This window comes from Penaeus monodon, unplaced genomic scaffold (assembly GCF_015228065.2).
Source record: "Penaeus monodon isolate SGIC_2016 unplaced genomic scaffold, NSTDA_Pmon_1 PmonScaffold_4589, whole genome shotgun sequence".
NCBI classification, from domain to species: Eukaryota; Metazoa; Arthropoda; class Malacostraca; order Decapoda; family Penaeidae; genus Penaeus; species Penaeus monodon.
Window position 1 is genome coordinate 310 of NW_023659429.1, and position 17,191 is coordinate 17,500.

The 17,191-nt window shown below is 32.7% G+C and overlaps 2 pseudogenes; one reads left to right on the forward strand and one right to left on the reverse strand.

Annotated features, from left to right (window-relative positions):
* The first annotated feature begins 352 nt into the window (after positions 1–352).
* On the forward strand, positions 353–3,406 carry LOC119570960 (annotated as a pseudogene).
* Positions 3,407–11,191: 7,785 nt separating this feature from the next.
* On the reverse strand, positions 11,192–16,676 carry LOC119570961 (annotated as a pseudogene).
* Positions 16,677–17,191: the final 515 nt, after the last annotated feature.

Genomic DNA, 17,191 nt, shown 5'->3' on the forward strand with positions numbered 1-17,191 from the left:
ACACACTAAACACCACACACAACACACACACACACCACATGTAAACACACATTTAAACACACAAAAGTAGAAAACAAAGCAAGGAATGAGTGTCAGACGCAACCCAGCTGACCATCCTTCCCCCTTGACTGCTCACCCAGGAAGACCTTCATGCTGAGCTTATCACCCTCCTACGACTCCTCTCGGCTCTCTAACCCGTAACACATTACTTGACCTTGTCACACACACACACACACACACAAAAATAAAATTGACCTTAACATTATACAATGTACAGTATATACACACACATACATATTTGAAAACATGGTTTATACACTCTCAATATCACACACATTTAACACCAATATAGATTTAATTTTTCTATTTTTCTCATTGGTTTCCAGGAGACCCCCCGCATTGGAAGTAGCAATTGGGGACTTGATCTGGATTTATCAGTTATTTCTCACTTGTTCTGTGGACCAGTCCTTGCTGGCCATCAGCATGTATTCAAAGAGGTAGTTTTCTTTGGTTCAATTATATTAATGACACAGAATCCATGTAACTGATAATTTGAATTACAGTTTTCCTTTGCTTCATATTGTTCACACAGTTATTTTTTCATATCAATTATCACACATTTTTTTCCCTGTGTAGTACTTTGCATATATTTGTATTTTTACAATGTCTTTCCTAGTCCATCATGTTCTAAAGTAACCGCTGAATGCTTACTTCAGAATTTGATAGAAAAGTCTTGTTTTAACTTATATTATATATGAATTATTCCACATCCAATTGGTTATGATATATGAATGTTATGCATATGTTTCAGCCAACTCTTAATGCTTTCATGGGCCTAGGACTTGCTGCTTGGAAAGAGGCAAGAGCAACACTTCAGACACTACTAAGTGAAGAGAACCCCACCTTGAAGGATGACTGTGCATTGAGAGCAAAGTATTTTATTTTTATTTTATTTTATTTTATTGTTTTACTTTTTTTTACATGCATATATAAAATATACTGTATACAATTTATGATTTATGAAAAATTATCAAAAACATTTTACATATATTCCCATTCATTTTCAGAGCATTTGTCCCTCAAAATGCAGCCCAGATGCACCTCCCAGCCACCATTGGAGACTATACTGATTTCTATTCATCTATTGACCATGCTACTAATGTGGGATCATGATGCGTGGAAAGGAAATGCTTTAAATGCCCAACTGGTGAGTGTTTTTGGTGTAGCATGATTAAAATTTTTAGATGAGGCCTCTTTTCAGAATACTTAAATAATAAATGTGCACAGTATAACATCATCATCATAACGTATGCTCATGTTTGAGCAGCCGTGGACCTCTCCACCATCCTTCGCCACTCAACTCGATCTTGCACTTTTCTTTCCACTTGTACCATCGACAGCCCGCAAATATCTTTGATGTTGTCGCTCAGTCTTGTCTTCGGTTTGCCTCTTCCTCTGTCTCCTATCACCATCCCTGTCAGCAAGTTTTTCTCAATACTTTTAACTTCTCATCACATGACCAATAAACTTTAATTTCCTTTTGTTCAAGATGTCCAACAGCCGGTCTTTACAATTTATTTTTTCTCAGCACTTCATCATTCGTTTTTCTCTCTGTCCAGTTAATACGTAGTACTCGTCTGTAACACCACATTCAAAACTATTGATCTTTTTCTTGTCTATCTTCTTCAACACCCAACACTCAGAACCATATAACAGTTACCCTCAATTATTGTATTATAATCTGTATTTGGTTTATTAACTATACCAGCAGGATTATACCAGCAGGATTACTTTTCAGTTGAAAATAGGTAGATCTCAAATTTTAATTGCTCTGGGACAATATTTTTTCAGTCTGTTGACTTGTAAATAGTTCCACAGCATTTTCCAAATGATTAGGAAGAAAGCAAAGAGCTGAATTTCAGAAAACTTCCTTTATTACTCAGGAAATATCTTCCTGTTGGTTACCATGGCCGAGCATCTAGCGTTGTGGTATCTGGCACCCCTGTCCGACGGCCCAATGGCCAAACTAAGCCAAAGGATGATGAGCCCCAACATTTGGACCATGCCGTCTTATGGACTTTGAGCTTGAAATGGCATTCTTTGTTGGACCTGGAAATAAGATGGGAGACCCTATCAAGGTCCAGGATGCTCAGGAACACATCTTTGGCATGGTGCTCATGAACGATTGGAGTGGTAGGTTAATGTTTCTTGTGTTATGGAATAATAGGGTTAGAATGTTAACAGTAAAATAAGATATGTGAACATATACAAAAATGTATAGGCATTATTTAGATTACATAATTAAAAGGATAAGGATAGTAGTGATAATATGAACATAACACCTACATAGTTCAGATACTCATATTTGATTTTTTTAAAGCAAGAGACATCCAGAAATGGGAGTATGTGCCTCTTGGACCTTTCTTGGCAAAGAACTTGGGCACCACCATCTCTCCATGGGTAGTTACCATGCAAGCTCTTGAACCATTTCTTGTTGATAACTACTCCCAAGACCCTGAGCCCTTTCCTTACCTGAAACATAATGACAAATTCACATATGATATTAAGCTGGAAGTTGGTATCCGACGTAAGTAGCAATATATGACATGCTTCATCTATTATAATAGTAATCAGCAAGCAGTTTAGATGTGAAGAATATATCAGCGGCTTAAATTGGTGAATGTTAACTTGCATGTAAAGAAGTTTTCCTTTCTGTTATTCAAAAGATTTAGTAAGAAAAACTGAGTGAATGAGTAATTCTGAGTATTGTTTGTGTAGCATGGGATCTAACCAAAAATTTCATGTGTTTTTAAAGTGTAATGAACATAATAATTATAGTCTGTTTTGTCAACACTAATGCTGTTTGCATATTCCAGCTGAAGGTAGTAATCACCTAGGAACAGTCTGCCGTAGCAACTTTCGTTACATGTATTGGACAATGAAACAGCAACTGGCTCATCACACCGTCACAGGCTGTAATGTCAGGCCTGGAGATCTTATGGCTTCAGGAACAATTTCTGGATCAGTTAGATAAAATATGCCTTTAGAGTCCATTTCATTAGAAAGGAACAGTTTTATCAACTGAAATGAGATGCAACATTAACAATATTTCATGTTTGGGAACCAATATATTATTAATTATTTTCAGAGTGAAGATTCTTTTGGCTCAATGCTGGAAACTGTCATGGAAGGCAGCAAAACAATTGACCTTGGCAATGGAGTTACTCGGAAATTCCTTAAAGATGGGGATGAAGTGGTCATATCAGGGTACTGTCAAGGGGATAGTTACAAAGTTGGCTTTGGCAATTGCACCGGCAAAGTGCTTCCTGCACATCCTCTTTAGACTTTGGCTACAACTTGAAATGGGATTAGAAGGATCAATAGCTTGATTTAGAAAAAAAAAAAATCATCAGCTCTAGCAAGTCGCTCATATTATGTATATGAATGTACAAAATATATATATATATATATATTATATATATATAAAATATATATATATATATATATAATATATATATAGTATATATATATATATATATAAGATTATATATATATATATTATATATAATATATATATATATATATATATATATATATATAATGTATATGATATGTTTGTACAGGTATATGTATATGTGTATGTTTGTACATGTATATGTATATGTATATATGTATAAGTATATATATATATATATATATATATATATATATATATATATATATATATAATATTTGAGTTGAATGGTGAAGGATGGTGGAGAGGTCCATGGCTGCTCAAACATGAGCATACCGTTATTGATGATGATATATAATATATATATATATATATATATATATATATATATATATATATATATATATATATATATATTATAATATATATATATATTATATATATGTACTGTATATATAAATATATGTATGTTTTTTATGTATATACAAATATATACATACATGTGTATATACACATGTACATATATACATATGTATACATATATATAGACATACATTTTAATATATATATATATTTTATATATTATATATATATATATTATATATATAATATATAATATATATAATATGATTTGATATATTGTATTTGTCAATAGCCTCAAGTATTAAAAGAATATTTTCAATAATTACCCTGGTAATATCATTGCATGTAAATGCTCAAGGTAGTTGTGAATATCTTTAATGTATTTTTAGCTGTTGGTTATAGATTGTGATATGTTGGGAAATGTGCAGTACTTGAATAAATGGCTTTAAAAATTTTTGATTATCATTTTGTTTACTTCTCGTGCATTCCATTGGCCTTGTCTTTAACAAGACAAAAATATGGTAATAAATTTGGTAAGCTTGTATCACAGTATTACACAGTACACTTTATGTCCAGTGACAAAGGCAACAATCTTTACCCAAATTTTTCCAGATCCATGAGAACAGTACATGCATGTAAGGAATGTAAAAAAAAAATACTTTCCTTAAAACCTTCATTTACCTTGAAAAATAATTTTCATTATTATTTACTAAAAAGTACCAATTGTTCTCATTTTGGAAGTATAGGAGTTAAGACTGTTACTTTTGTCTGGAACCATACACTTGCACATACTCACAGATACATATTTACTTTTACACACAAAGTCCATAGACCTTGGACACACTTGCTGACTGATACAAACCTGCAAATGTACTTGGCTTTATAATGTATAAAAATAGGGAGACCATTAACAGTTTGTTATAAAACCTTTTTCCCCAGAAACATGTAGAAGAGCTTCAAATCTTTGCTATTAAATGCAGTGAATCAGGCAACACTAGATATCATAATTTTCAGTACAACATAAAGCCAATTCCAGTAGACCCCAGTCCATCTGTATTGTCAAAGTACTTGATATTCTCTGAAAATATATATTTTTATCACAATGTCATGCACAATTAGTAATTTCATCAAATATGCTTTTATTGGCAATGATAAAATTGTAAAACCAGTTTTGGTAAATTATGAAAAAAAAATACTGACTTCTTATTAAAGTTTAAGTTTAAATTTTTGTATATTTTTTTTTGTTTGTATGTGACCACTTGCATACTTCCCTAAATGCTTTAAACTAGACGCACTAGCATTGTGTAAACTGTTCATAAGATGAAGCAGTGATCTTTAAGATTTGCACAGCCATTGAATACTTTATCTGCAGCTGCTCCTTCTCTCTCATAATGATTATTATGCAGCAATTTAGAGATCAGTGAACTTGTTGATGAAATGAAATGTACAAGTTGAAAATAATTCCAGATTGAAAAGTCTGATAATGTGCAAAAATATCAGTATTTGATATATGTAAGATCTAGAAATTCATATATATCTTGCACATCTTTCATTTGTTAAGGTGAAAAATAGCACTCTTTCTTTTTCAAATTTTATATTTACACATATACAGTTCAGTTCAATGCTAAAACACCAGTTAAAATATTTCTAGGGACAATAAAGAAATAAAAGAGTCTATGACTAGAGATTTGGTTTTCAAATAGCATGTTTTAAATTTTGATTTCAATCACTAAGCAGAAAAATAAATGATACGATTCATCTCCTCCTAACATCGCTGAAATGACACTCATTTGGCAGATTATATTTATTGCTTGTGTGGAAAAGGCACATCTCCAATTCCATATTTGTGCATGCCTGCTTAAAGAAAAAAAAAAGCATATAGAAATATAGAAAATTTTAAGGAAATTGTGATTATGTTGAAATTGAGGAAAAAATCACTAGCAAGTTACTTGAGGGAATCTATTAAGTTCACTATTTAGGGATACTTTCTGGGAATACCATCTTGACTTTATATAATGAAACCATTTAGGAAGACAGTTCAATATCAATCATGTTACAAAAGCATCAAATCTTAGTTTTCTACAAATGAATACAGTGAACTTGACAATGCTGAATAGTAACCCACTCATGACAGGCTCTCCTCATTCATTGTCTTACCACATGCCAATTTCCACACGCAGTCATACTCTTAACCAAAAAATCAGAAGCTTGGAAAATATATATTTACTCCTCACTCAAACATTTTGGGTGGCATACATTTTTTTTTTCCATTTTAGAAAATGAGACTAAACAGACATTATGCCTACTTCTGAAGGGGCTGTATCTCCTTAATGACCGCAGTATGGGCTAAATAAGCAAACAATTGTTCAGCACCCCACACAACTAACAGTTGACTCAACTGTGCATGACCAGGGTATTTGTTGTCCAGCATTTGGACCCAGTACACCATAATGTGATTAGACCTCATCCCACATTAGTGGGTGAAAATATTCAGTATAGCATATTAATTGGCTTTGAACAATCATGCAGCTATAAAAAAGTCCTTGATATCTCAGGAAAATTCACACAAAAGTATTCTTTATCATTAAGCTTACATATTTAAATTTTAATTATTACCATGGATTAGCTCCATTAACATTTTACAACTACCTTTCATTAAGTATTGCATATATTAACCTTTGGGCATCTTACTTCAAAAAATTAAAATACTTGTTGTCTAACTGCTTTATATTAAAGATGTAATTTCATTATATACTTTTCCTCTGTATTTTGTATGCTAGAAATATGTGGAGGCACTTTAAACACAATCACAGGGAACTGCTATACACCATCAAGCCTCACTGGCTTTGTGTGAACCAAAACTCCAAAGATAAAACAACAACAAAATGCATTTCTGTTCTCAAATAGTTTTAATATATACAAGTGCACAGAAGTATTTATTCATGACCATATACATACAAGGAAATACTGTAAGAAACTTCACTCTATAGTGATGTTTTATATACAAGCAAATACACACAAACATGAAAATGGAGGCATCTTATTAAAAGAAAAGAAAAAAAAAGGGTTTAATGAGCAAAACATTGCATTCAATTATTTGTTACTACCAAAGACTACTATTGCCAGAACCATGAAAATATAATTTCTGGTTTGTACTGAAGAAACAATGCACTAGATCAGCTTTGCTAAACTTAATAAAAAATAGAAAATAAAAAAGCTAATCAGAGCAAATGGAAGTATCTTGATTGTCAATACTTCCAAGTTTATACACAATTACTGACCTGCAACACAAAGCCACATCATCCCAGTTACCAGAGTAAACCACTTCACACTCCATTTTTTCTATAATCTTTAGCAGTATTTTAAGCAGTAGGGCGTGCACAAAAATTTTTCATAGTAACAAAAAACCTTCTCATAATGCTCTAATTTCCCCCAAATCAATCTATGTACAAAAAAATTTTACGAAAATTTTTGCCAAAAGTTGACACAGCCAAAAAAGGTCAAGAGGTAGTGGAACTAGCAGTGACTACTGAATTGGGGCCCCCCATTTCAAACATTAATAGCACCATTCAAACCCCTATCCTCCAAACTTTAACATAAAAATTACTACACAACCTATTTTTGTCACACACATCTTTCCCCCAATTACTGCTTGAATTCATCCTTTGTTTTTTAATTGTCTGTGTTAAAATAAATAAAAATTTAAAATTTTACATTATATATTTTTAATATATATAATATAATATATATATATTTAAATTGTTGTGTGCTGTGTGTGTGTGTGTTGTGTGTGTGTGTGTGTGGTGTGTTTTTTGTGTTGTGTGTGTGTTGTGTGTTGTGTGGTGTGTTTGTGTGTGTGTGTTTGTGTGTTTGTGTGTGGGGTTGGTGTGGTTGTCTATATATATATATTAATATATATATATTAAAATTTTTATATAATTATATAATATATATATATATATATATTATTTAAAATTATGTTGTAAATATATATATATATTAAATTTTATAATTATATAATATATTTTTATATATATATTTAATATTAATTTTAAATTTAATATTATATACTATTATTATATATATATATAAAATTTTATATCTATAATTATATATCATATATTTATTTATTAATAATATATCGATATAAAATTATTTATTATTATAAAATATATATCCCTTATATTACATTTTATACATATATATATCATAATATACTATATATTACTATTTTAAATATATAATAATACTATATAATACATATATATATACATATATATAATACATATATATATATTAATATATATAATCATATTATATATCTACATATTATAATTTTATTATACTTATTAAAATAAAATATACAAAAATATAATATACATTAAATACATATTATTACATTATATATTATATAATAATATATTATATACATATATATATATAATTAAAAAACTTTATATAATTATATATATAAATATCATTATATTATCCTAATATATTAAACATATTATTATCAAAATATATCTAATTACATAATATTATTACATATATTATATTTTAAATTTTATATTTATATTATATATTTATATTGTATTGTTATATTGTTATTATATATATATATATTAAAAATTTTTATTATATAAAAATTATATAATTATATATATATAATTTATATTAAATATTATTTAAAATATATATATATAATATATACACATATATATAATATACACATAAAATATATATACACATATATATAAAATACACCCTATTATATATACACATATATATATACCATAATATATATACATATATATAAAATATCTATATCTATATACTTTTATATAAATAAAATATATATATATCATATATATATACAATTATATATACTATCATAATATATATAAAACTATATATATATATATCTATATAATATATATATATACATATATATAAAATATATACATATATTATCATATCTATATATATAACATATATATATACACATATATATACATATACATATATAATATTATAATATATTAATATATATAATTATATATATATATATAATATAATATATGATATAAATATTATAATTATATAATATATATATAATATATTAATATTTATATATATATTTAAAATATAATATATATATATATATATTATCTATCTATCTATCTATCTATATATTACGTGTGTGTGTTTTGTGTGTGTTTATGTATGTGTGTGTTTATGTAGTGTGTGTTTTGTGTGTTGGGGGTATATGTGTGTGTGTGTTATGTGTGTGTGTGTATGTGTGTGTGTGTATGTGTGGTGTGTAGTGTGTGTGGTGTGTATGTGTGTGGGAATATATGTATGTGTGTGTAATATATGTATGTGTGTGTATATATTAGTGTATGTTTTGTGTTTATATTGTATGGGGTATTATTATGTAATGTATGAGGTATGTGTGTGTGTGTATGTGTGTGTATGTGTGTGGTGTGTGTGTGTGTGTGTTTTTGTGTGTGTGTTGTGTGTGTGGTTGGGGGTGTGGGTGTGTGTGTGGTGTGTGTGGTGTGTTTCGTGTGTGCTGTGTGCGTGTGTGCGTGTGTGCGTGTGGGGTTGTAAAGTAGATGTATGTTGTATTAGTATGTATGTATGTATTATGTATGTAATGATTTGTGTATGTATGTATGTGGTGTATATGGTGGTGTGTATGTGTGTGTGTATATTTTTTGTGTTTTTTTTGTGTATATGAATGGTGTGTGTATATTTGTGTATTGTGTGTGTGTGTTTGTGTGTTGTGTTTGTGTGTGTTGTGTTGTGTGTTGTGTTTTGTGTGTTGTTGTGTGTGTGTGTGTTGTGTGTGTGTGTTGTGTTGTAGAAATATACATATATTCACACATACAGATGTTGTACTTCACGTATTTATATGTTATCCTGACGCAAAACTTTTCAATACACCTGAATAAGGGAAGGAGTGGTATGCCATATTTCATGTGTTTTACAGTATTATATCTTGGGATAAACAATATTCCAATTCACTGAACATATTGTTCAATATTGTTAAAATTGATTTTACAAGATTCTTTTCAGTAGCAAAAATTTCATCCAAATTATGTTTAGAACATTCATGTATTTTTGTAGTATTAAGCACAATTTCAATCTTTTTGTTTAGTTTTTTTCAATTGAAATTAGTATTTGAAGGAAATAACCCTACTTTTCAAAATATGCCCTTAATTTTTGTAAAATACGTAAATTTTTTTAACCCTCAAAGTATTTGTAGCTATTAAAAGAAAAAGGGAATCTTTTTTTTTTTAATTCTTATAAGATAACTAAAAAGTAATTAAGAAGAATGATTGTTCTCATCAAATATCAAGCCCATAGTACTAATCAATAAAAATGAAAGCTGCAGCTGAAATGAAACTTCCCAGGAAAAGGGCTCAGAAGACCTTGTTCTGGCTTCAGTTCTCAATCAATTTTACTTCTACTCAGGGTACAGAATGCTTGCCTTGTAGACTAGAATTAGGAATACTCAATTCCACTAAGAGTGGCTTTTATTTATAATACAAATGTAATTAGCATACTGGATGCTTCTTATGCTTATTAAATATGACCTCAATTTTCACAAAAGTAGAAATCCCCCTATTTCTGTCTTAAATTGTGCTACTGTTTCTACCTTGGTTTAGAATGGCTACAATGATTCCCCTGAAATTTCTCTAAGCATTTATGCAATTTACGCAAAAAGAAAAAGAAGCAAAAAGATAATGGATCATATCCATATATAACAATGGATTACTAGTCACTGTTACAGGATATAACACTGAACCAAGCAAGGGAACTTAAGTAATCTCTTGTGTCAGAATTATATGGCCGGTTAATCTTTTATTTTGGTATACCAAAGATAGGGATATCTCATATCTACCTCAACTACTGAGTAGTAAGAGCACCAAGAAACCAAAATAATTAACCTCATGCCATAAGGCAAGCCACAACTGCTATATACATATATATATCACAGACAATTACATCTCTCGTGCATAAGAATTTTGTTTCTTATAATCACTTCCTTCCTTACTTCATATATTTTTATTAGTGTCTCTATAATATACTCCAGAAAAGAGAGTTAACCAGAATAATTATCGATAAAAAAATTTATAACATGACTTAAATAATTTTTTACTGCTTTACTGCTTGTAGTATTTTATATAATATTTACACATTTTTCTAATATTAAGAAAAAAAATCTGATTTATCTAAAAATTCATACAAAGGATTCATTGACAAAATCTTTTTCTATATACTTTGCCCTTAAAAAATTATCATGGCGTTAGTTAATATTTTATCAAGTATAAATCTTCTCTGAACTACTTAGCAAATCATATATACATCCTAGATTTCCACTGGGCAAACTCTTAAGAAATTGGGATCAAAGAAGATTACATGATAGATAATCATCTCTGAAAAAACGTCGCACTTCTGGTGGGAGTGTGAGCGAATGAGAGAGTCGTGCATGATCAAGGCCTGCATCAGAGCCTCCCAATGCATGACGTATTAAGTGGGTGGAAGCATTAGTATCCACAGGCTTCAGGTTCAGGCCTTTCGTCTCTGTTCCAATATACTAGCAACTTCCCTAAGTGTTTATTGCCTGTCTTGGGAAACGCACAGGTTGCAAGGTCTGCCGCCCGACATGTACTCTCCCACCAATGTGACAGTGTCTAATGGACTCATGCATTCCCACAATCCATCAGATCCATCAAGAGGAATCTATCACGAGGCGAAGGCGGTGGTAAGTACTTCTGGTGTAACAGTCAGGTATGGTGGAGTTATGCAGTGACGAATCAAGTGCTCAGGCCCTAAGTAACGTTGAATTATTTCAGCTTGTGTTACTAGGTCCCACTTAAAGCGGAAATCGCCAAATGCTCGAAGGGCATTAGTACACCCAAGAGTCGTTGATCTGCTATTACATGTTCACACCTCTGAGTCTGGATGCTCAGATAGCAACGTTCATTTCATCTGGATTTTCCAGTTGTGATCTCTTGTTAGACGAAGTGCTCGCCAGCCACTACCTGCTGTTTGAGACTGCATTCCTAAAACAGCTCCACAGTCTCCAGTATTAGCAATATGGAGATGTGGACCATCAATGTGAGCTACACACGCAACAGAGCCAGAAAGAGCAACACGTAATATGGTTCCAACACTGCAGATTGTTGATTCTCTATTACCTCTCGCCCCATGTCATTATCAAGCTGAACAATGCTTGAACCAATACTTCCTCCATACTGAAATCTTCATCAATGCACTGAGCAGGAAATGCAAATCTCAAAAATGAATCTTGGTAATTTCCTGCAGTTCAGACACAATTGAGAAGGATCATTATAGACCTGGATGAGAGGTATGCGATTACCCGCTTCCCACTCAGACACCACCCGACGTAACTCCTTGCGCGGGAGCAGTGCAGCAGCCACATAGTCAAAGATTCTTTTAGCCACAACCTGACTGCACTCTGGTCCTCCATGACCATCAAACACGCCAAAGAGATATCCTGCAAGTAAAGATATAAATTAATTCTATGCAAGTATCTGTATAACAGGAAATTAATCTTAATCTTGACCCATTGCTGACAGGAACGGAATGTACATACATGCCATACCCCTGTGAGTTTACTTTATTAACTGTTTTTAACATAGATGGCTTCACTTGTACTAAGTCACCAATGAGCCAATTACAAGTACTGCCTATCTTTCCTGCTCACCTTTTTCTTGATTTTAAGAGAATGTTTTTACGTTATTTTATTTTTGCTGTTATTGATGTGTAAACATTATAGTAATTATATGTTTATAATAAAAATAATAATATCAATATTTAGAGCATTAGTAAAAAATAAATTTTTCCTGCTAATTCAAGGAAAGGAGAAATCAGGTACGGTCACAAGTCTACTATTGACTCCTTTGTGGCTAAGTACTAGTAGAGCCATCTATGTACAGAGACATTTCACAAAAAGAAAGAAAGAAAAAAAGAAAAAAAAGAAAGAAAAAAGAAAAGAAAAAAAAAAAAAAGAGCACAGCATTTTCCCTCATTTTTATGCATTTACCCAGGCGCATAAAGTTAATTGATAATTTCCAAAGGAGTTGTGTCATGCAAGTCCATCTTGGGAGCAGCTTTCTAAAACATACATCCATGTTTTTTTCTCTCTCTCCATAGGCTAATTTGATAACAAGAAGTACCTGTTACCTTGTACTCTATTATTAAGATTATTTGTGATGCTCAGAGCCCATATTTCACGTAGTGGAACTTGCCTAAGCAAACAAAAAGGAAAGTGGATCTCTCATCCTCTGAGTGATTACCACCAACTGTAGAATTAAACATCTGAATAAATAGGCATGGAAATGATATAAAAGCCAGACACCTCCTTCCTTCTTTTACTCCTTTTTTATTCATAATGTATACTTCTAAAAATTATCAAATTATATTTACTAAACAAACAGAAAACTTCACATGCAAATAACTGACAAAAAATAAATCAATAAAAATACAAACACATGGGGGGGGGGGGGGGCAGAAAATTAACAAGCATTGATGAGTAAAAAACTATCACAAACCTGTAGTGTGCAGGCATCTTGCTGATGCCAGTTTTATCTTCTATGGGTGAGTTGGAAGCCAGTTGATTGGAATCAACAGAATCTATAGAATAAGATCCTGATGATGTGTAGCCCTGTTCTGTCCATCCTGTCCCTCCACTGTTCAGCTGCACCATGCCTTCATTTTGACGTAAAATTGCAGATACCTATCAAAATATCAATAAATTAGTGCTATGTCATTTTTCTTTGTTTTTTCATATTAAAGTTTTTTTTCTTGAAATAAAATGAAATTACAATATTGAAAATTAGTATTACAATCTACTAGGTATCACTACCTGTATAATTCAGAGTATTTTATATTCATAACTTAAGAATATAATTATGCTAACTAGGTATAGCTCTTGAAAATGGCAAACAAGTGGATAAACACTGGAAGGAAAAGAAAGAACAGGTGGAAGAGGAGGAGAAGCAGGAAGAAGAGGAAGGGAAGGAGGAGGCAGAAGAGGAGGGATGATGGAGGAAGGAGAAGGGGAAAAAGAGGAGAAGAAAGATGTGCCAGAAGTAGAAGATGCTACAAAGGTGAAAGAGACAAGCAAAAGGGAGGTGGAGAGGAAATTGGTAAAATACTAAATCTAACAAAGAAGAAAAAGAAATTATACCAGCTGTATCTAACTTCCTTTCTCCCTGCATTTCATTGCATTTTTTAATTCATCTATTTTCTTGTTAACTGCTGCTATATTTCTCATGACAATACACTGTATGTCTAGCCTTTATTACACACAATAGCTAAATTATTCTAAATAGTCAATTCAAGCTACATCTAAGCACAAATCCTTTATATGTAGCAAGAAATTCTCAATTACTGTATGGGAACTATTGGTATGTGCAAAGTTATAATTTTTTTTTTCCCAAGTACATCAAATGTGGATTATTTGGGAATGTGTTTTGTCAATGATTTCTTCATATACTGTTTTTTACTAAAAGGTTCTAAGTCATGACCTCAAAATTTTGTATGGAAATTTACTAGTATACCTTCTTATGAGTTTGAAATCATGAAGTGTCTTAAATATTTCACTGAGAATAATTCTAATTTTCACAGCTGCAAGTGTTTATACCCTCCTATGACACATATAACTGAATTAACCCTTTGCCGATGGGTGGCATGTACGCACATGCCTTGGCATGGTGGGACTATCTGCCGGGGGCATGTATGTACATGCCATGGTGTATGTATGGACATGCCATGAGTAAAGTGAAGGCTCTTAGGAAAACTCTGGTTCTGTAGCAGAATACTGTGGAAGGTTATAGAATTCAATGCAAGAAAAAAGATAATGAGTGCGAGGAGTACAGAACCCCTTCATTCATCTATGAAATGAAACAGAGAATAAATTATTTTTAAAAATTTGTATTTGTTAATATGAGCAACACACCCTCCAGAGATGAAGTTCCAAAAACTGGGTATCATGCAAACCCAAAAATCCAAACCTAACCTTCCTACCATCTATTTGTTTCCTAAATTAGGGGCAAGCCCCTTTATTAGCACTTCGTGCCAAATTACAGAAGACACAACATTAAGAACTCTGGATGTATGAGGGTGTTGTGGATATGCAGCGGATATTTTAGTTATTTGGTGGTAAATAGGAGGTTGCTGCAGCAGTACCTGTGTTGTTTAATACTCTATTTCTCATGCTATATAAGATGGCAGTGTCCATTTACCTCTATTTTTGTGTGTTACTCTCAGTAGATTAACCAAAATCAATTTGAGAGAAATTAAAATATAAACCAAATTAATAAAAAACAAAATAATATCTTGCAGCACAAATAAAGATCGAACCTGAAATACTGAGATACTAAAGTACTCATCATTTGGGTCCAGCATGCATACCTCCTGCGGCGACAACCTTGGTCGTGGATAGCCTGTGTTCGTCCTGTCAACACGACCTGTGCTGAAGAGCAGGTCGTGACCTTCGACCTGGGTTGACCCCCAAGATCAGCCGCCAACACCTTGGCTCCAACGAACGAGTCAAATATCTCACATTCTGGGAAAAGATGTTAACACTTTTGCCATACGCAGCCGCCGTAGCTTTAATAGCCGATATCTTTTTCAAGACGAGGGATGAATGAAAAGGAGAGTGAGAGAAGAGAAGTATCTCTGCGCAGCGGCTCTGGCCAGACTGACCCGTGTTTACAAGGAGCAGCAGACGAAATTATGGGAGCAGGCTGCCAACCCTTCCGCGCTGAAACGCCTATTTATATACATTTTTTACTTGCGTCGGCGTATTAAACTACATATGAATGTAATAATCGCGGCTTTATGCTTGTTATGAAGGTAGTTTGTTTTTAATCATTTATTTGTCTGCAATCATATGATCTGTATATTGTTGGCATTCTGAATATTATTGCGCTTTGCATAACTGAAACATGCAAGGTGATCAACATAAATCCGGACAAACAACTACTCACTGTTTTCAATCCATCATAAAAGGCAAGAGCTCGTAGCGAAATGTCGTTCAGATCACATGCTACACAGTAACCAGAACTATGACCTTTTCTCCAAGCAATGAATTTTGCCTGGAGAAAAATAACACTGTTAATGACGATGATAACAATAGCAATAATCAGCATCATTCCTCCTTAGCATCATTCACACCATACTGCCAGTGCGCAAATTTATTTCCTCACAAAGGCAAACACATCACCGCAATTCTATGTGGTTCAACCACATCAAGGACACGGTATGGTGTCTGACCCACAACTTCCTGACTCTTCTAAAGACATTCTCCGGCAAGCTAACTATTCAGAATATAGATTAGATAACTTCGTCTCTCTAGCATCCTTGACCTAAAAATCAAATTGGGTGTCGTACCATTTCCACACAAAGGTATTAACGATGTAATGCATAGTGTATCTGCGCATGCTTCATCGTACGTTCTTGTTGCCTGGCTGATCAGCAATATATAATGTCTGGACCTCTCCCGAAGAGGCTGAATCTAACAAACTTTCGTGTGTCAGTGACAATCTTTTACGGGAAATGGCAAGAGCGGGAACACTACCCAGAGGCGTCTTGTTGCCTATATCTATAAGCGGAGTAAACAGCGAAAACAATGTCAACAGTGTTGAGAAATTGTATCTGAAAAAGTAACGACTCCAGGAGCTGACAGTAATTGCAATTTACATGAACGGAAGTCCTCCAGGAAGGCGGGAGGCTGCCCAGGCACCGTCCACTCTATGGCCGCACTCTTTCCCCAAGAAAGGCGAGTCGGGTGGTCCGGAACCATTCCATGTGAATCCTGCATTCTCGTTAGAGCCTTTCGGTCTCCGGTGCTTGTATAAAGCCCGGGCCCCTCCTTCTGCTCCTAAAGCCTTGCACCACCACCCCTTCCCACGCCCGACACAATTTCATAGTATATACAGGCTTAAATAAGATATAAGGAACATGTAAAACTCAATAATTTTTTCATGTATTTTTTTGCAAGAGTACTTGGAAGTACCGAAAATATAGTTGATAATAAGCTACCCCCCAGCACTGCCGGGCCCGGCAAAGTAGTTCCCTTCCCCTTATGTTGGACGCTGACCTGACGGTGTGCCAGGTACGAGAAGCCTCCTTGAATTAACTCGAGCAACAAGAGCTCCTCCTTGGGAGATGACAAAGGAGCACACACACACACACACACACACCCACACAAACACACACACACACACCCACACCACACACACACACACACACACACACATATATATATATATATATATATATATATATATATATATATATAATATATATATATATATATATATACACACACCACAC